At 40.6% G+C, this 21,652-nt stretch overlaps 1 protein-coding gene across 3 annotated transcripts in view; it reads left to right on the top strand.

Annotated features, from left to right (window-relative positions):
* Positions 1–21,652, top strand: part of ACSM3 (acyl-CoA synthetase medium chain family member 3) — a 50,752-nt gene that overhangs the window by 6,125 nt on the left and 22,975 nt on the right. For 2 of the 3 annotated variants that reach the window (XM_081819895.1, XM_081819897.1), the window contains exon 1: positions 18,044–18,285. The exons of the other annotated variant lie outside the window; for it this stretch is intronic. The gene's annotated coding sequence lies outside the window, so the exon portion shown is untranslated. Of the gene's footprint in view, positions 1–18,043; positions 18,286–21,652 lie in introns of those variants that run through there. 3 annotated transcript variants of the gene reach the window in all.

Here is a 21,652-nt window from a genome sequence, read left to right as displayed (position 1 = left end):
ATTGTGAGGTTTGGTGAAGTTAAGTTACAATCAAACAAGAGTTGAGGTGAAGACCCAGGCTTTTTGTGTAGGTCAGTTGGCTTTGAAGTGTCTCCAGCCACCCCTTACTGATTTCCAGTACCCAAGAGAAGCCTTATTCTATCTAAATGTGTTAATATGGAAAGATCACTGGAAAATGAAGGGGAAACAAGTAAGGTATGTGCATTATAAACGAATTCATGTTTTAAAGGGGAATATATATGTGTGTATATATGTATATATATTTATATGTGTATATACACACACATGCATACATATGTGAGTATATGCATAACATATATGCTAACATATATATGTTTTAATCCTACCTGTATATAGAAATGATGCTTAGTAAGACTCCAGGTGTTTCTTCACATTTCTCAACTAAAGCCCAAAGCTAAGGATTAAGAGGCATTAAGTCACTGCCCTTTCTATTCTAAAGAGGACTGTCAAAGAAGATTAAGTTAGGTAACTCTCTCCGGTTTGTGAAAAGGTGGCTCATCTGGTCCTGCTACTTTGACACGGCTCTGCCTTGGGGGCCTACATCAGAAGCCTGGGGACGGGAGAGCAGAGAGTACATTCACACCCTTTGCTGAGACGGACCCTAAGGGACTCCCTCATAAGGGTTAGAGGTGCCTGGAAGAAGACCCTGGCATCACATTCCTGGGACGATGACCCCTTCTGCCTGACCAAGTGTGGAAATGAGACACATGGCAGGGCACAGAGAGTGAGACAGGGTGGAGAGACAACAGAGGAGAGGCCTGCAGCCCAACACAGGGTGTTCTAAAGATGTGTGAGTATCTTGTATGTCAAGTAGACTCCCAGAAGGTACCTGGGCTTGCACAGGTAGACCCCACCGAGGATTAAAGTCACAGCCAGCATGGTAAACTCTCCTGCCCTAATCTTTTCTCCTAACCCCCAACAACAGAGTATCTAGAGCTTAGAAGTGGGAAAGGGAAAGATGTCTGGGAGACAGACAAGCCACTTGTCTCTATTTGAGGGGATAGAGTGGGAGGAGTGCAGAAGAGTGGCCAGTCCTCCTGTCCACTGCTGGTCCCCAGAAGCACAGAGCAAGCCTATGTTGGGGAGAAGGGAACAGGTGCAATGTACATTGAGTTTGTGATTAAAATTTTTAAGTGGACAAACTTTTATAACTAAAAGTGATTGTGAATTGTGGGATCATCCCAAGAAGTCACTAAGAGATAGAAAAGGGATATTGGATACAGCAGGAGGAAAACAGAAATTGGGAAAAAAATTAAGTTTTGATTTAAGAGTTATTTGAAAGACTAGTTACATATATATTCCACCCACTTCCCTACACACAACCCTTGTTTTGCAACACATTTGGTAACTACTTTATTCTCTATCTTTTTTTTTTTTTTTTTGATTTGAGAGAGAGAGAGCACATGAGAGGGGGGAGGGTCAGAGGGAGAAGCAGACTCCCTGCCGAGCAGGGAGCCCGATGCGGGACTCGATCCAGGGACTCCAGGATCATGACCTGAGCCGAAGGCAGTCGCTTAACCAACTGAGCCACCCAGGCGCCCCTTTATTCTCTATCTTATATCATACTATATATTTTATTTTTATCCATATCCATATGCTATATATTTTATTTTTATCCATATCCATGCTATATATTTTATTTTTATCCATATATTAAACTGTTGCTTTCTTGATGTGGATGCTCACCGAAGTATTTCTCTTCCTCCTGGGTCCACAGCTAGGCTAATTTCTCACCTCCCTGCAAGTGAAGATGGAGCCACTGAAATGTGAGCAGAAGTGATGCATGCTTCTAGGCCTAAATTCATATGAGATCCTCCACAACTGTCTCTCTCAGCTCTTTGCTCTGGCTCTTGCTGTGCTGTTTGTCAGCTGGCTGATTTCCGAGGATCCAGCATAGGGCCCTTAGGAGGCGAGCTAGCCAGGAAAGCCCATCAACCCAGAACTTTTGCATTAGACTTCAGCCTCTGAGCTTTGGGTTAGTTTGTTTCTACAGCATAACTAGCCACCCTTTGAACAATACACTGGGAATCTACAGTTTGTTCAGGATGTCCTTACTCTTCTTGTTAGAATCTCATTGTCCACAGAGATGATGAACACTGTCCTTCAGATAAATTAATAAGACAGCTCACAACAAAGTGAAGAGAATATGGGTTTTGAAGTAAAAAGACCTGATTAGAAAGCCCAGTTCTGTTATTTTCTTTTAGACTCAGAGGGAAATCCTGGACCAGTGGCCAGGCTTCTGTTTTCTTGCCAGGACACCATGAAATGCCTCTTGCTCCCTCCTTACAAAATGTATATGAAATAGAATTAAAATTCTTCCGTCTGTAAGTAGTTGACAAAAGAGTTGAGACAGTTCTATAACACTCTGCCCTTTTTCCTGTAGAGCAGTTTTTGAAAATGTTTTTATTTTTGTTTTTTTGGTTTTTTGTTTTTTTTTTTTTAAAGATTTTATTTATTTATTTGACAGAGAAAGACACAGCAAGAGAGGGGACACAAACGGGGAGTGGGAGAGGGAGAAGCAGACTCCCTGCCGAGCAGGGAGCCCGATGCGGGACTCGATCCTGGGACTCCAGGATCATGACCTGAGCCGAAGGCAGTCGCTTAACCAACTGAGCCACCCAGGCGCCCGAAAATGTTTTTATTTTTGAAGGGGATTACACTTCAGTTGAGTACTAGAGAAGAAAACCTGATTCCATTCCAGAGAAAATAGGGATCTCCATGAAATAATGGATATAGGAAATGATTGCCCAAAGCTGCATTAGGTGAAAAGCTGATGGAACCTTGTCATGGATGGATCAGGCTAATACCTTAACATCACAAAAGGCGAGCCAACTAGACATTATGTTCCCCAGATGTCATGCAATAGTAATTACACAATACTATTTATGCAATCTTTTTGCTAAATACTGATCTGGCCTCTAGATATATCAGTTTACAGAAAGTACAGGGACAGAAAGATAGGTTAAATTAAGCCACAGGTTTGAATTACTAAAATGAATTAAATGATACGATTTTTAGATTTGTTTCCAAGTAATGCAAGGAGAGGGAGGGGTGGGTGGGGGTATAAATGAAATAAAATTGGCCATGTGTTGACAATTGTTGGAGCAGAGTGATGGATACATAGGGATTCGTTATACTATTCTAAGCTATTAGTATATATGGTTGAAATTTTTCCACAATGATGGAGAAAGAGACAGAGAATAAAGAAGTAAAGACTGTAAGTGGATAACTATTTTCAGAAATTTTGCCATAAAAAGGAGAAGAGGAATGAAGAGTTGGAAGAGGACAAGATACTGTAATAAAGGAGATATTACCATGTGTTTGTCGCTGACTGTCTCTTACTACAATTCCTAGTCCAAACAAAAGGAAGAAATGGATGGTACAGGAGAGAGGTAACTGAGGAGTGATGTTCTTGAGTAGGGGAGAGCACATGATGTCAAGGACTCAGTGGAGAGGGTGGCCCAAGGTAGGAACTTGACAATATTCATTGTCACAGGAAGGAACGCAGAGGGTATGGGCAGAGTTGTAGGAGTATAGGTTGATGAGGTGCTGTGGGGTTGAGGACATTCTCTTCTGGCTACTTATCAATCTCAGTGAAATAAGGGGGAGAGGAGAGGTGAAGATTATGGAAACAGAAGGTGTGATATGGTTATCTCCAACTATAGATATGTAATGGGGTTATCAAGCAGTGAGGAGGGCCTGCTTGGATTTTTAAGACTATTAGCAAGTACCATCAACATCCTAAGTGCAGAACCGTGTTTCCCCATAGAACCATTTCTCCAGAACCATGTTAAGCTGCTCATGGGCACTCTCAGAATAGGGAGATAGCAATCTGGAGTTTTGCAGAGAGCTGGGTTTTGCCAAATGAGTATGGGGAGGGAGAGCAGTGCAAAGGAGCTGAGTAGTACCTAGAATCCAAGATGGGCAAGAGTAAGTGAGGGCATGAAGAAGACAGTGTTCAGAGTCAATGGACTAAAGATTTTAGTGGGGTCGAGGAATTACCATGATAAAAATAGTAAAGGCAAACAAACTGGCAAGACAGGAGGAATTAACTAATTCCTAAAAAGTGGGGGAGGATGTTGAAACATTTTGGAAGTAGTACTATTGGTGGTAATAAGAAGGTATAGGGTACGGTTTAGGTCATGATCCCAAAGCTCGAGCCCTGCATCGGGCTCCTTTCTCAGTGGAGAGTCTGCTTCTCCCTCTCCCTCTGCCTGCTGCTCCCCCTGCTTGTGCTCTCTCTCTCTCTCTGCCAAATAAATAAAATCTTTAAAAAAAAAAAAAGAAGGTATAGGGTACAGTCACAAGAATGGGAGACTAAGGCTCTGTAGGATCGAGGTCATTGGGAGACAGGATCTCAAGGGAATGAAAGACCAGGGTATTAAATGGATTGTTCACATGAGGGCTGAAGTTCACTGAGACAGAGCAGAGACTGGACTCAGGTCCCCTCAATCCTCACCACAAAATCCAGCAATCCTTGCTAGAACTCTACTCTTGCAGGAATGTGAAAGCAGGATGCTTACCAAAGAGGGACTTGACTACAAAGACTGGCAAAGATCAAATCAAACCAGTCCGCAAGGTGGACCCCAGCGCTGACCTTTCACTGACTTTCCCCCTCATTATAGTACTAAAAAATGAGCAGGGTGGAGATTTAACATGCTAATGAGACACGATGCATGAAGAAGCATGTTCTGTCCCCTGTGCCAGATGTGCCCAGCTTCCTGTGTCTCTCCCCGCCCCTACATGCTTATGTAGTTGGGAATGTAGGTGAGGTCTGGAGCCAACAGCCAAGAAAGAATTCTTGAGATGTCTTTCCTGCAAAAGGTGGTTTTATTTATTTATTTGTTAAGATTTTATTTATTTGTTTGACAGAGCGCGCACTAGAGAGAACAAGCACAAGTGGAGGGCAGAGGGAGAGGGAGAAGGAGAAGCAGGCGTCCCACTGAGCAGGGAGCCCACATGGAGCTTGATCCCAGGACCCTGCCCTGAAGGCAGACGCTTAACCTACTGAACCACACAGGCGCCCCAAAAGGTGGTTTTATTAAAGCAAAAGGACAGGACCTGTGGGCAGAAAGAGCCGCACTGGGGATGTGAGGAGCAACTGATTATATATACTTTGGGGTTGGGGGAAGCAAAGGTAAGGGAAGCTTGAGAAGGATTTTCATCTGCTAAAGAAGACTCACAGGAGACCCGAGGCCTTGCTATTGTTTTTCCCTCTAGCAAGGCATTAACATTAAGACAGTTGGCAGCTTCCTGGAGGAACATCATACTCTGCCCGCCTCAAGTATTTGTCAATGGGCTCCGGGTCATAAGGACATTTAATTTTATCTACTTTTCCTTCTGGAAATTAGGTTATTGATAAGAATGCTTTTTTCTTGTAAATTACTAAGACATTTATAAACTGAGGGAGACTCTTGTCTTACAGGACTGTAATCTCTATTAGTTAACCATTTGTTTTTCCTTCCCTTAGCTTTAGGGCAGCCAGGAGTGCCTGGGGAATGTCACACAGATACCACCTTGGGGGGGCGGTGCGGGGTGGGGGTGGGGGGGGGAGGTTGTGGGGTGTTAGCTTGTGCTCTGTCCTCAGCTTGCCTTCTGCTCCCTCATCACTTAGAAGTCACTCCTTTCCTGCCTTAGCTTCTTTAAAAACTTTCCCGGCCTTTGTTCTGAGAGCCAGCATGGAAGACCCTCTCCTTTGTGGTGTCTCCCTTGTGCTCAAGCATAAGACCCAGTAAGAGCCTTGCCTGGAAATTCCCATTTGGCCCCAGTCAATTTGTACTGCTTGGAGTGCCCAAGGACCCAAGTCAGTAACATTACCAACAAGAATGATGGAGACTGACCAATAATTGAGAATGACCATAAACTAGCACTAAAGAGAAAGAATCTGCAGAATAATAGAACACATCTTGTTCCAGGTAAGACCTGATATAGGACTAACAACATCAAAACATCTCTGGCTGAAGTTAATTTATGAATAAAGAAAAAAATCACATAAGCACCCAGGCAGAGTAAGTGAGGCTCTATAATACTACGTTTGAATCCATTTCTGACACGAACTGACATTAGCATCAGATCCCATAGGTTTAAAGGCACAGTCCCCGCAAGACTTTCCTTACTTCAGATGTTAACTGCAAGTTCGGGGGTTCCCAGGCCACCCAAACCTCTGGCCAACTGGCTACAAAATCAGGGGGTCCCACAACTCCTTCATGTTCCTTAAGCCACTAGAACTCAAAGAAGAGCTATACTTAGGATTACAGTTTTATCAGGACCAGCCAAATGAAGAGAAACAAACCACAAAGTCTGGGAGGGTCCCAAACGTAGAGCTTCCATGCCCCCTCCCTGTGGAATCGGGGCATATCACCCTCCCAGCATATCTGATGTTGTTCACCAAACAGGAAGCTTCACCGAGTTTTTATCAGACAATCATTAGCCAAGTGACTGAAGTCAATCTCCAGTCCGCCTTCTCTCCCCAGATATGGGGCTAGCTTCAAAGTTCCAACCCTGTAATCACATGGTTGACCTTTCTGGTGACCAGACCTTTTCTCCTGAGTCACCTTGCTAGCATAAACTCGGGTGTCATTTAAGGGGTTTCATGAATAACAAAGGCACTCTTTTTCACAGGAATTCTAAGGATTTAGAGTCTCCAGTGACAGGAACCAAGGACAAAGCCCAGTCAAGTTTTTTATTATGCAACAGACACATACCAGGAGAAAAGAACTTGGTTGACCTTGGCCTTACCCAAAGTAATATTTAATGCCAAATAACAGTGGAACAAGGTCCACAATCTTCTCAGGGAAGGAAAATTTAACATAAGAAACTCAAACCCAGCCAAGTTATTCTCTATATAAAGTCAGTAGACAGGCATTATCAACTAAGCAAGGGAACACAGTTATTATAAGCACTTGTGAAGAAAAAAAAAATCTACTAGATGTTAAATTCAGCTAATAAAGAAAAGCAGTAAAGAATACAAGGAAAGAGAAGCTATGTGAAAAGGACTATTGGTGAGCATTGAATCCCACTTAGACATTAGATCAGGGTTTCTTAGCCATAGCCCTTAGGTTTGGGGCTGGATAATTAATTCTTTGTTGTAGAGGCTGTCTTGTGCATTGTAAGATGTTTTAACAGCACTCCTAGTCTCCACCCACTAAAATGCCAATAGCATTCCCCCCAGGTGTGACAACCCAAAATGTCTCCAGACATTGCCCTATATCCCCCTAGGGCACAACTGCCCCCAGTTGGGAATCAGTGACATAAACTAATGCTTGATAATTGAGGAAGTTATGGTTACAGAAGAGAATGCACAGGCCTCCAAAACTGACAATAATATAACAAAAATCAAGGGGCTAGGGGAAGGGAGATAAGAGAAACAGAATGTATCAATTGATTAATTTCTTAAAGTAGATATATATTGATACAGTTTAATTAGAAAAATGTAGTTTTAAAAATTACTCCAATCACTTAACTTTGGTGGGATCTTTTAGGAACTAATGTCATGTCTAGTTAAGAAACACCTACCTGGGGGGTGCCCAGGTGGCTCAGTCGGTTAAGCATCTGACTCTTGATCTCAGCTCAGGTCTTGATCTCAGGGTCATGACTGCAAGCCCCACACTGGGCTTCACACTGGCCATGGAGCCTACTTAAAATAAAAATAAAAATAAAAAATAAATACCTACCTGGTATTTGACTATTCTTCAGTTTCACTTCAATTGTTTTTCTGTGGGTTAAAGTTCAGTATCATTTTACTTAATATTTTAAGTATAAAATCCATTTTTTATCAGTTTATCTACCTACCTTCCATCTGTAAATATGCCTACTGTAATAGTAAAATGATGTGAGCCCAGAGTTACTAACAGTTGTTTTCTTCGTGGTGAGATTTGAAATGGTTTTTTACCATCCTCTTTGTATTTTTCTGTTGCTAGAATTTTAAAATTAACATGAATTACTTACATATAAAAACACTTATTCTCCATTGTTTTCCTGGGTTTTTTTTTTTAAGTATATCATTTTCATAGATATGGCTTTTTCACTCACTCATTTAACAAATATTTACTGAATGCCTGTTATGTGTTGGGCCCTGTTCTACCTATTTGAAATTTAGTAATGATCAAGCAGTTAAAGTACTTGCATTCTAGTTGGCCTGGAATGGGCTGACAAAGACCTTTGGTATAATATTAAGTAGGCGTAGTGACTACAGCCTTATTCCTGATTGAATGAAATGCCTTTAACATTTCACCATGAGATGTTTCTAATGTTTCAATATCAAATTAAGTTGTTGACGTCCATTATTTATCACATTACAGAAATTCCCTTCTATTTGTATTTACTTTTGGGGGCAATGAGTCCCACACGTAACTGACTGAGCCATCCAGGTGTCCTTCCTTTTACCTCTTCTTAGGATAAACTCAAACTGTTCATAATGGATGTTTGGTTTTTGTACATTGCTGATTTCAGTTTGTTAATAACTTACTTTTGATTTTTTATTTATGTTCACAGTTTTTCACTTTGCCTGTGATTTTCTTTTTAGCAGTGTTCTTGTCTAAAAATGCTATCATTGCTATTCTAACCTCACAAAATGAGATGGGGGCACCTGGGTGGCTCAGTTGGTTAAGTGTCTTTCTTTGGCTCAGGTCATCCTCTCAGGGTCCTGGGATCAAGCCCTGCATTGGGCTCGCTGTTCAGCAGGGAATCTGCTAGAGATTCTCTCTCTCCCTCTGCCCCTCCCCCGCTTGTGTGCACATGTGCTCTCTCTTGCTCGTGCGCTCTCTCTCTCTCAAATAAATAAATAAAATCTTTAAAAAAAATGAGATGGGATGACTTCTACTCTGGGAAGATGGAGTAGACAGACCTTTCTCTTTTCTCCTGCTAAGTACAACTAAGAGCCCTGGACATTACATATAAAACAAACGTAAGAAGACTCTGGAAGGTATAGAGAAGAAGGCAGACTGGTTATAGACTTTGGGACCTAAGGAATGAGACAGAGGTCAGTTCCCTGGGTTTTCTTTCTGGTCTCATATATCCTAGACTTGGAGTTGAAAAAGCCAAAAACCTGGAAACACCAATGGTACCAACAATAAAAGCCCCAGAAAAAGCCTGCTGTCTTTCACCAAAGGACCAAGAAAGGAGCAGCCCAGCAAGACAAAAAAACTTTTAAACATCAACTGCTCTACTCTAGCCAAATACCACAGAAAAAAATCATGGCTCCATTCATCTTTATCTATGCCAACAAAGGTAGAGTGGGAAGCCTAGACTTCTACTCTCATGAGTGTGTAATAAGGTGTCCCAATACCCTCCACTGGGATAGTATCAGAGAATGCCAAGTAGGGAGCAAGCTAGTGTCAGTAGAGACCCCATGAGGAGTAGGAACTCCTATCCCATCCAGCACTAAAAAGGAACTCCTCCCAATCCCAGTTTCATTGGAGACTTAGTGGAGAATCTGGACTTCTATATTCATCTGGCATTAATGAGGTGGTGCCCTCTCACTTCCCCTGCCAGGACAGTGTGGGAAAAAAGCTAGCTAAAATGGAAGGTTTAAATGAGATTGAGAATCTGATTACATAATATAAAAATATCAAGGTTTCAAATGAAGATCACTCACCATACCAAGAACCAAGAAGATCTCAAACTGCATAAAAAAAGATAATCAGTAGATGCCAACACCAAGATGACAAAGATGTTAGAAGTATCTCACAAACATTTTAAAGCAGCCATGATAAAAATGCTTCAACAAGCAATTACAAATTCATATGCTCAAAACATCAAAGCTTCAGCAAAGGAATAGACAATATCAAAAAGAACCAAATGGAAATCTTAAAACTAAAAAATACAATTAGAAAATATGATGAGAAATAAAAAGCTGATTGGATGGACTCAACAGCAGAATGGGAGGAAGAGAAGAAAATAATCAGTGAACTGGAAGATAGAACAGTAGAAATTACCCAATATTAACAATAGAAAGAAACCAGGCTGAACGGAAAACAAAACAAAACAAAACAAAACAAAACAAAAAATAACAACAAAAAAATGCTACCAAAAAAAAAAAAGAGAAAAAAAAAAAAGGAATAAAAAGAACAGAGCCTCAGAGACCTGTGGGGCTATCACAAAAGATCTAATATTGTGTCATCAGATCCCAAAAGGGGAGAGAGAGACAGAGAGGACAGGGCTGAAAAAGAAATAATGACTAAAAATTTCTCAAATTTGGCAAGAGATATAAACTATAGAAGTCATCAATATATATAAATATATATATATATACACCAGAACCAATAGGGGTTTATTTCAGGGAAGCAAGGCTGGTTCAGTGATTAAAAATCAATCTTGGGGTGCCTGGGTGGCTCAGTCGGTTAATCGTTTGCCTTTGGCTCAGGTCATGATCCCAGGGGCCTGGGACTGAGCCCCGCATCAGGCTCCCCACTCAGCGGGAGGCCTGCTTCTCCCTCTCTCTCGGCCTGCCACTCTGCCTACTTGTGCTCTCTCTCTCTCTGTCAAATGAATAAATAAAATCTTAAAAAAAAAAATCAATCAGTGTAGGGGCGCCTGGGTGGCTCAGTTGGTTAAGCATCTGCCTTCAACACAGGTCATGATTCCAGAGTCCTAGGATTGAGCCCCACGTTTTGTCAGGCTCCCTGCTCAGTGAGGAGTCTGCTTCTCCCTCTCCCTTTGCCCCTTCCCACAGCTCATGCATTCTCTCTCTCTCAAATAAATAAATACAATCTTCAAAAAAAATCAGTGTAATCCACCTTATTGATAGGCCATAAATAAAAATCACATGATAAAATTAATTGATGCAGGAAAGGTATTTGCCAAAATTCAAGGCGTATTCATGATAAAGACTTTCAGAAAAACAGGAATAGAGGAGAACTTCCTCTACTTAATAAACAGCATCTACAAAAAACCTACAGCTCACATTACCCCCAAGCATGAAAGTATGAATGCTTTCCCCCTAATATCAGGGAAAATGCAAGCATATCTGCTCTTACCATTCTTATTCAACATAATGCTGTAATTCTAGCTGATGCAATAGGCAAGAAAAGGAAATAAAAGGCATATAGATCTGCAAGAAAGAAGTAGGGGGAGGAGTTAAGATGGCAGAGGAGTAGGGGACTCTAATTTTGTGTGGCCCCTGAAATTCAGCTAGATAGTTATCAAATCATTCTGAACACCTGTGAAATCAACTGGAGTTCTGAGAAAAGATTGTTACAATTCTACAAATAGAAAAGCAACCACTTTTTGGAAGGTAGGAGGTGTGGAGACATGAATCCGAGGCAATATATTGGAAGATAAACCACAGAGGAAGGGAGCCTCCATAAGCCAGGTACTGGAAAGTATTATAAGCAGTGGAGCACAAAATCAGAAATTTTAGAGGTCTGTCTGAAAGGTGTTCAGGGTGTGAAGTGGGGGGAATCCCAGGTGGGACAGTGTGGTCTCAGGATCCCCAGGGTCACAAAAAGAATGGGGGTGTCTGAGTGTGGCAGAGTTCCCCAAGCACTGGAGCAGAGAAGCTGGCTGCAAATAGTGAGTCCAGGTGCCGGCTTTCTGCTCAGTGTTGCCATAAACCTCAAACCACTGCACCTCTCAGCAGGGGCCCAGGAAGAGGCAGAACCCTGGCGAGACCCCCCAGCCCCTGGGAGGAGTGGCGCAGGTATGTGCCATAGGAGTCTGTAAAGTTTGGAGACTCTAAATGGGGTTGTGTGCCTGAGCTAAAAATGCTCAGTCACAGGCTGAGTGAACCCAGAGTTCAGACAGAAATCAGGGAGACAGAGTGACTGACTGCTTTTCTGTGAGGGCCCACTAAAGAGGGGGGAGCACAAACTTTCAGCTCTGGGGCTTGAGATCAGGGCACCGCCATTTTCATCCCCCACATTGGCTCCGAGCCACTTGCACTGAGCCCGGCCCCCTGGCAAGGTTGGTGCAATTCTGCATGGGCAAAGACACCTGAGAATCAGTGCAACATGCCCCTCCCCCAGAATACCAACAAGAACTTCCAGCTAATACCAAGTTTACTGATCAAAGAGAACTACAAAACTCCAGCTCTTGGGGAAAGCAGTATTAGCATTCATGCTTTTTTCTTATTATTCTTTAGTTTCTCAGTTTTATATATTTTTTTCCTTTTCAGCTATTTTCTTACCTTATCAATTCTTTTTTAGTTCTCATTTTTACATTTACATTATATATCTTTTTTTCATATGTGGCTTCCTACATTGTATTCAATTTTATTTTTGTACATACATAAGTTCTTCTTTATTTTCTATTTTGGGATCTAGTTTCTTCTAACAGACCAAAATACACCCAGAATCTAGTTTACTGTTCTGTTCTGTTTAACTTCTGTTTGATTTTTTTTTTTTTTGGTTTCTGTTCTCTTCTGATTTGCTTAGTGTATATTTTTCTGGTGGTGTTGCTATTTTTGTATTTTCTCTCTCTTCTATTCTTTTCTGGAAACAATAACAAGACAGAAGAACCCACCCCAAAAGAGAAAACAAGAGGCAGTACTCACTGCCATGGATTTAATCAATATGGATGTAAGTAAGATGTCAGAACTAGAATTCAAACAACGATTAAAAAGATACTAGCTGGGCTTGAATAAAAGCATAAAAGACACTAGAGAATCCCTTACTGGAGAAATAAAACAACTAAAATCAAATCAGGTCAAAATCAAAAAGGTTATTACTGAGATGCAATAAAAAACAGAGGCTCTCGGTGGCTCAGTCAGTTAAGTGTCAGCCTTCCACTCAGGTTGTGATCGAGTCCTGCATCAGGCTCCCTGCTACGTGGGGAGTCTGCTTCTCCCTCTGTCTTTGCCTCTCTCTCTATGTCTCTCATGAATAAATAAATAAAATATTTTAAAAACAAAACAAAAAACAACAGAGGCTCTAACTGCTAGGGTAAACAAGGCAGAAGAGAGAGTCAGTGATATAGAAGACAAATGATGGAGAATAAGGAAGCTGAGAAAAAGATAACTACTAGATCACAAAGGGAGGATTCGAGAGATCAGTGATACCATAAAGCAAAACAATATTTAACATCCCACTCACAGCAATGGACAGATCATCTAAGCAGAAGGTCAACAAGGAAACAAGGGCCTTGAATGACACACTAGACCAGATGGACTTCACAGATATATTCAGAACATTCCATCCTAAAGCAACAGAATACACATTCTTCTCGAGTGTACATGGAATATTCTCCAGAATAGATCACATACTGTGTCATAAATCAGGTCTCAACCAGTACCAAAAGACCGTACCATGCATATTTTCAGACCACAATTCTTTAAAACTTGAACTCAATCACAAGAGAATATCTGGGAGGAACACAAATACTGGGAGGTTAAAGAGCATCCTAATAAAGAATGAATGGGGCAACCAGAAAATTAAAGAAGAATTTTAAAAATTCACGGAAACAAATGAAAATGGAAACATGGCTGTTTAAGACATCTGGGATGCAGCAAAGGTGGGCCTAAGAGGGAAGTATTTAACAATACAAGCCTTTCTCAAGAAACAAGAAAAGTCTCAAAACACAACCTAACCTTACACCTAAAGGAGCTAAAGAAAGAACAGCAAATAAAGCTTAAATCCAGCAGGAGAAAAGAAATAATAAAGATTAGAGCAGAAATCAATGAAATAGAAACCAAAAGAACAGTAGAACAGATGAACAAAACTAGGAGCTGGTTCTTTGAAAGAATTAATAAGATCAATAAACCCTTAGCCAGACTTATCCGAAAGAAAAGAGAAATGACCCAAATAAATAAAATAATAAATGAAAGAGGAGAGATCATAACCAACACTGAGGAAATACAAACAATTATAAGAACATATTATGAACAGCTATATGACAACAAATTAGGCAATCTGGAAGAAATGGATGCATTTCTAGAAACATATAAACTACCAAAACTGAAACAGGAAGAAATAGAATACCTGAACGGACCCATAACCAGCAAGGAAATTGAAGCAGTAATCAAAAATCTCCCAACAAACAAGAGCCCAGGGCCAGATGGCCTCCCAGTGGAATTCTACCAAACATTTAAGGAAGAATTAATACCTATTCTTCTGAAGCTGTTTCAAAAAAAATAGAAATGGAAGAAAAACTTCCAAACTCATTCTATGAGACTAGCATTACCCTGATCCCAAAACTAGATAAAGACCCCATCAAAAAGGAGAATTACAGATCAATATCCCTGATGAACATGAATGTCAAAATTCTCACCAAGATACTAGCCAATAGGATCCAACAGTCCATTAAAAGGATTATTCACCATGACCAAGTGGGATTTATTCCTGGACTGCAAGGGTGGTTCAACATTCGCAAATCAATTAATGTAATACACAACATTAATAAAAGAAAGGACAAGAACCATATAATCCTCTCAATAGATGCAGTAAAAGCATTTGACAAAATATAGCATCCTTGGGCGCCTGGGTGGCTCAGTTGGTTAAGCGACTGCCTTCGGCTCAGGTCATGATCCTGGAGTCCCTGGATCGAGTCCCGCATCGGGCTCCCTGCTCGGCAGGGAGTCTGCTTCTCCCTCTGACCCTCCCCCCTCTCATGTACTCGCTCTCTCTCATTCTCTCTCTCAAATAAATAAGTAAAATCTTAAAAAAAAAAAAATATAGCATCCTTTCCTGATTAAAACTCTAGGGTTAGAAGGAACATACTGCAAGCCATATACAAAAAGCCCACAGCAAATATCATTCTCAGTGGGGAAAAACTGAGAGCTTTTCCCCTAAGGTCAGGAACACAGCAGGGATGTCCACTCTCACACTGTTGTTCAATATAGTACTAGAAGTCCTAACCTCAGCAATCACACAAGAAAAAGAAATGAAAGGCATCCAGATCAGCAAAGAAGAAGTCAAATTTTCACTCTTCGCAGATGACATGATATTCCATGTGGAAAACCCAAAGACTCTACCCCAAAATTGCTAGAACTCATACAGGAATTCAGCAAAGTCACAGGATATAAAATCAATGCACAGAAATCAGTTGCATTTCTATACACTAACAATGAGACAGAAGAAAGAGAAATCAAGGAATCGATCCCATTTGCAAATGCATCAAAAACCGTAAGATACCTAGGAAAAAACCTAACCAAGGAGGTAAAGGATCTGTACTCTAAAAACTACAGACCACTTATGAAAGAAATTGAGGAAGACACAAAGAAATGGAAAAACTTTCCATGCTCATGAATTAGAAGAACAAATATTGCTAAAATGTCTATGCTACCCAGAGCAATCTACAAATTTAATGAAATCCCTATCAAAATACCATTGACATTTTTCACAGAGCTGGAACAAATAATCCTAAAATTTGTATGGAACCAGAAAAGACCTCGAATAGCCAGAGGAATATTGAAAAAGAAAACCAAAGCTGGTGGCATCACAATTCTCGACTTCAAGCTGTTTTGCAAAGCTGTAATCATCAAGACAGTATGGTACTGGCACAAAAACAGACACATAGATCAGTGGAACAGAATAGAGAACCCAGAAATGGACCCTCAACTCTATGGTCAACTATTCTTCAACAAAGCAGGAAAGAATATCCAATGGAAAAAAGACAGCCACATGCAGAAGAATGAGACTGGACCATTTTCTTACACCACACACAAAAATAAACTCAAAATGGATGAAAGACCTCAATGTGAGACAGGAACCCATCAAAATCCTAGAGGAGAACAGAGGCAGCAACTTCTTTGACCTCAACTGCAGCAACTTCTTGCTAGACACATCTTCAAAGGCAAGGGAAAGAAAAGCAAAAATGAACTATTGGGACTTCATCAAGATAAAATCTTTTGCACAGCAAAGGGAACAGTTGACAAAACCAAAAGACAACCAACAGAATGGGAGAAGATATTTTATCAGATAAAGGGCTAGTATCCAAAATCTATAAAGAACTTATCAAACTCAACACCCAAAAAAACCAGAAAATCCAGTCAAGAAATGGGTAAAAGACATGAACAGACATTTCTCCAAAGAAGACATACAAATGGCCAATAGACACATGAAAAAAATGCTCAACATCATTCAGCATCAGGGAAATACAAATCAAAACCATAGTGAGATACCACCTCACACCTGTCAGAATGGCTGAAATTAACAAGTCAGGAAATGACAGATGTTGGTGAGGATATAGAGAAAGGGAAACCCTCTTACAATGCTGGTGGGAATGCAAACTGGTACAGCAACTCTGGAAAACAGTATGGAGGTTCCTCAAAAAGTAAAAAATAGAGCTACCCTATGACCCAGCAATTGCACTACTGGGTATTTACCCAAAGGATACAAACATAGTGATCCCAAGGGGCACCTACAACCCAATGTTTATAGCAACAATGTCCACAATAGCCAAACTATGTAAAGAGTCCAGATGTCCATCGACAGATGAATGGATAAAGATGTGGTACATATATACAATGGAGTATTACTCAGCCATCACAAAAGAAAAAAAAAAAAATCTTACCATTTGCAATGACGTGGATGGAATTAGCGGGTATTATGTTAAGCAAAATAAGTCAGTCAGAGAAAGACATTTATCATATGATTTCACCCATATGTGGAATTTAAGAAACAAAACAGGATCATAGGGGAAGGGAGGGAAAAATAGGACAAAATCAGAGAAGGAGACAAACCATTAAGAGACTTTTAACTATAGGAAACAAACTGAGGGTTGCTGGAAGGGAGGTGGGTGTGGGAATGGGTAACTGGGTGATGGGCATTAAGGAAGGCATGTGACATAATGAGTACTGGGTGTTATATGCAACTGATGAATCACTGAGCTCTACCTCTGAAACTAATAATATGCTGTATGTTAATAAATGAATTTATTTATTTTTTTTTAAGATTTTATTTATCTGACAGAGACAGACACAGTGAGAGAGGGAATACAAGCAGGGGGAGTGGGAGAGGAGAAGCAGGCTTCCCGCTGAGCAGGGAGCCCGATGCGGGGCTGGATCCCAGGACCCTGGGACCAGGACCTGAGCCGAAGGCAGACGCTTAACGACTGAGCCACCCAGGTGACCCAATAAATGAATTTAAATTAGAAAATTAAATTGGTAAAAAAAATGAAAGAAGTAAAACTGTTCCTATTTGCAGATTATGTGATTATCTACATAGAAAATCCCAAGTAATCAACAACAACCAAAAACTCACAGAACCAAAAAGAGACCAATAAATTCCTCATTTTGTTTAAGTGAATCTAAATTGGGTTTCTGTCACATGTAACTGGAAGTCATCTTTATTAATTTACCCATCAAATAATTATTGCATGCCTAAAATTTGCCAGTAACTGTTCTAGACAATAGTGATGCATCAGCAAACAAAACAAAGTTCTTACTCTTAAAGATGGTGGTAAAAGATGTAAAAAGTTAAAACAGATTAAAGAGAAAAATTGAGGGGTGCTATTTTAGAAAATGCAGTAAGGGAAGACCTCTTTGATAGGATACCTCATAAAATGGGGATTTAGCCAAGGGGGTATCTAAGGGAGGAGTGTTCCAGGCAGTGGAAAAAATCCCAACGCTGGAACATGCATGGTATGTTCAAGAGAAAGCAAGGGTGCTGATGTGGTTGCAGAAGAGTAAGGGAAAAAGGAGCAGGTGGTGGGTCAGAGAGGACCCTGTGCCAGATCATGCAGTTCCTTGTAGTCCATGTAAGGACTTGCAATTTTACCTGGAGTGAACTAGGAAGCACTGAAGAATTTGAGCAAAGGAGCGACCTGAGATAGTTTATGTTTAGTCCTGACCAGTTCAACAGATAAACACAGCAACTGGTTCTCTGAGACCTAGAGCAACCCAAACCTGCCACTTCTTTCTTTTCCATTTCAAAACCCTTCTATGTCCTCTTCCATCCTCTGTTCTTTCTTCCTTCTGAGAGAAAACTTCCTCTATCCCTTCACAGGACCAACCTCCAGCAACTCCATGGGCACTTTCCTTCCTGTGAATAAATTACTTTCCCAGCCTCCTCCCCCACCCCCACTCTCCACCCGCAGCAAAAGCTTGCAGTGTATTTAAATCATTAACTATAAATTGGAGGGTGGCAGGAGATTGTGTAAACTTTCAGCGTAAACTTAGTCCAGAACTCCTGCTCCTCCCTCTGGAATATCTCCACCAATCCAAGAAAGGCCCTCTGGGTGTGTCTTCTTCCAGTTGTCAGACTACTACTTCTCCCTCTTCTTTTGGCTACGGCCAGGACTAACGCAGAAGTGAGAGTTCAAGTTTCAGGGCAGCTCTTCTAGTCAACTGGTCTGCCATCACCTCCAGCTGTGTCGAAATCTGTCATTTTAGTGAGTACTACCTTATCTGTCTCCTATGTAAGGTTTGCTGGTCTGGCATGCACAGTTTTGAGCAAAGGTAACAAACAAGCAACCAAAACCAACAGATCAAAAATGTTCTCATGGAAGTCTTGGGTAACCAAAGTGTTTCTATCAGAATTTCTCAGCTGTTGTGTAATTCTATCTAGTAAGTGGCCAGGAGTATGTACACACAAAAAGCTGTAAACATAGCAATTAAGTTTTTCATTTTAAGTCTTCTGGTACCATGTAATTTTTTAAAAACTATGTGCATGTGTTAACTTAGTAAAATGTCTTGGAAAAAAATTTAATTGGGTCCAAAGAGCAGCTGAGTTTTGCTCAGTGGCAGACTGGAATCCATCTTCTGCATCATCTGAAAAGTATGCATACTATGTCTAGGGAAATTTCCGGGAACATATACATGAAAATCCAAGGAAATAATCCTGGGGTAGCCTCTCTCCATGAAATGGTCAAGAGAAGCTGCAAAAATCCTGTATAGAAGTTTAGGGTAGGGTCTTGTTAGGGCTGGGGAGAACAGTAGGGGCTTAATCTTGCTTTGAAGCTATATATGCTAAGCCAATGCTATTACTTGGATTACTTGGTGGGAGAGACACTTACGGAGATGTAAGGAGGCTAAAACCTCCTCTGTACTGCTGTTTATATGGATGTAGAGCTTGCATTTCAGATAAGACCTTAAATACTTTCAAGCCCAACTGACCAGCACGGTCCTTTCTTTCTTAGAAGAGTTTTCTGTGGCTCAGTACAAACATCTGGACTCATATCTCAGCTCTTTCACCTACAAAGAATATTGGAAACCTGGGAAATAGATGTTGTGAAGTGCTAAGATAATTGAAAAAAAATTTTTGTTGAGGAGAAGGCAATCTTATTATCTCTGATCAGGAGGATGCTGATATTTTCTTTTTGGTAGAACAGAATGGTTAGGCTTATTTTAAGCTCCAAATGACTGGTCAATTTTCTTTTCAATGTATAGTTGAAGGATTCTAAATGTGGTGGAGGAAATAATTTCAAAATTTCATCTTAACTGCACAATAATGGAAACAGTTCAAATGACATCAATAGGGGACTGGCTTAAGAAATTATGGTGCAGTTGTTCACTGGAATGCCATGCAGCTCTTAAGAAAACATAAAACAAAAACAAAACAAAATGAGAAAGATCCTCATGTACTGACATGGATGGACCTTCAAGAATTTGTTGTAAGAAAAGTTTTTTTAATGGGAAGAATAGTGTGTATTCTAGGCTACCTGTTGTGTCAAAGTGGTGGAGAAGTAAGAATCTATAGTCATTTGCTTAAATACATGGAAAGAAATCCTGAAAAAAGACATAGAAGTCATCATAGTTCCTGGAGGGAGTGGGTTGGGATGAAACTGGGCAGCTGTGAGATGGGGGTAGGAGGGGGCAGGTTTTTTTTTTTTTAGAGAGGGTGGAGAGGCAGATAGAGAGGGAGAGAGAGAATCTTAAGCAGTCTCCATGCCCAGCACAGAGCCCAACACGGGGCTGGACCTCACAACCCTGAAATCATGACTTGAGCCAAAATCAAGAGTCAGGCTCTTAACAGACTGAGCCACCCCAGGCGGGGCAGGGGGGGCAGTTTTTCACTGTAATTTTTATGGTTTTGGAACCATTTGAAGACATTCTCTAAAAAATTAAAAATAAAGAGAAAAGTTACAACACTAAAAACATAGTTTTAAGTACTACTTAACAAGAATGTTCTGCAATGATAGAAATGTTCTGTGTCTGCAGTTACCTATATGCAGTAGCTACTAGTCACATGTGGCTGTTAAGTCCTTTAAATGCAGCTAGTGTGACTAAGAACTTATTTTTAAATAGTATTTGAATTAATTTAAATTTAAATAGCCATATTTGAAGAGTGTAGGTAGTCATATCAATCTGGTTAAGTAACAGAGGCACTTCTCAGGTCTACTCTAACTCTGAGCTATTGAAATAAACCATAAACAAAGTTCTCCCTTCTGAAAACATCATTTTTTCATTCAACAAACAAGCACATACCGTGGGCCAAACACTATGTTATTTCCCAGGGATAGTACCATGAACATAACAGACAAAACACCCACCCTCACAAAGCCTACATTCTAGCACCAGAGATCAGCAAACTATAGCCCATGAGTTAAATCCAGCCCTCTATCTGTTTTTATACAGGCTGCAAACCAAGAATGGTTTTTATTTTATATTTTTGAATATTTGAAAAAAGTCAAAAGAGGAGTACTAATTCACGACATATGAAAATTACATGAGGGGCACCTGGGTGGCATAGTCATTTGAGCATCCAACTCTCAGTTTCAGCTCAGATCATGATCTCAAGGTCAGGAGATTGAGCCCTGTGTCATGCTTCACCCTCAGTGTGGAGTATGCTTGAGATTCTCTCTCCTCTTCTTTCTCTGGCCCTCCCCCTGTGTGCTCTCTCTCTCAAATAAATAAATCTTTAAAAAAAAAAAAAAGGAAAATTACATGAAATTCAAGTTTCAGTATCCATAAATAGGTTTTGTTTGGAACACAGCCATGCCCATTTAGTCATGTATTGTCTGTCAATGGCTGCTATCTCAACCAGAGTTGAGGTAAGCAGTTGCCACAGAGACCATATGGTCCATAAAGCCATATTTATTATCTGGACCTTTACAGAAAAAGTTTGTCGACCTCTATTCTAGTGGGTGGGTAGTAATATGCAAGACACCATGATAAGCACTTTGCCTGCATTATCTCATTTAATCTTTGGGGCAACTCTCTGATAGAGGTTCTATTAGTCACTACATTGGTAAAATGGGAAACTAGGGTCTGAGAATGTGCATTTCTAACCAGCTTCCAGGTGATGCTGATCTGCTGTCTCACAGATCCCCACCTCTGGATCAGTGATTCTCAACCTTGATTACACATTAGCATCCTCTGAGGAAATTTTAAAAAATATGATGCCCTGGCCCCACCCCCAGAGATTCTGATTTAATTGGTCTAAGCCCCAGGCATTGGTATTTTTAAAAAAACTTTCCTGGTGATCCAAATATACAGCCAGGGTTGAGAATCACTGCTCTACTGAATCCTATTGAACTTTAGTAAAGAGAACATTGAAATGGGAATCCAAAGACATGAGTTCTGGTTCTTACTCTGACATGACCTATTGAAGCGAGTTGCTTCCCCTCTCTGGGGCTCCATTTTTTTTTGCAGGTGAAAAATGAGGAGCTCAAACCAGATGATCTCAAAGAGCTCAAGCTCAGTGACTTGTCAGGTCTTCACATAAAAAGGTGGGAGGGTCAGAAGAAGTACCCAGATCTCCCAGTGCATTGGGTGAAGCAACATGATGTCCAAACACCAGGCCAATTTAGGATAAAA

This window comes from Leptonychotes weddellii, chromosome 5 (genome assembly GCF_054177405.1).
Source record: "Leptonychotes weddellii isolate Sample4059 chromosome 5, ASM5417740v2, whole genome shotgun sequence".
Lineage (NCBI taxonomy): Eukaryota > Metazoa > Chordata > Mammalia > Carnivora > Phocidae > Leptonychotes > Leptonychotes weddellii.
Note: the sequence above shows the minus strand (reverse complement) of the source record. Positions and strands in the feature narration are given on the sequence as shown.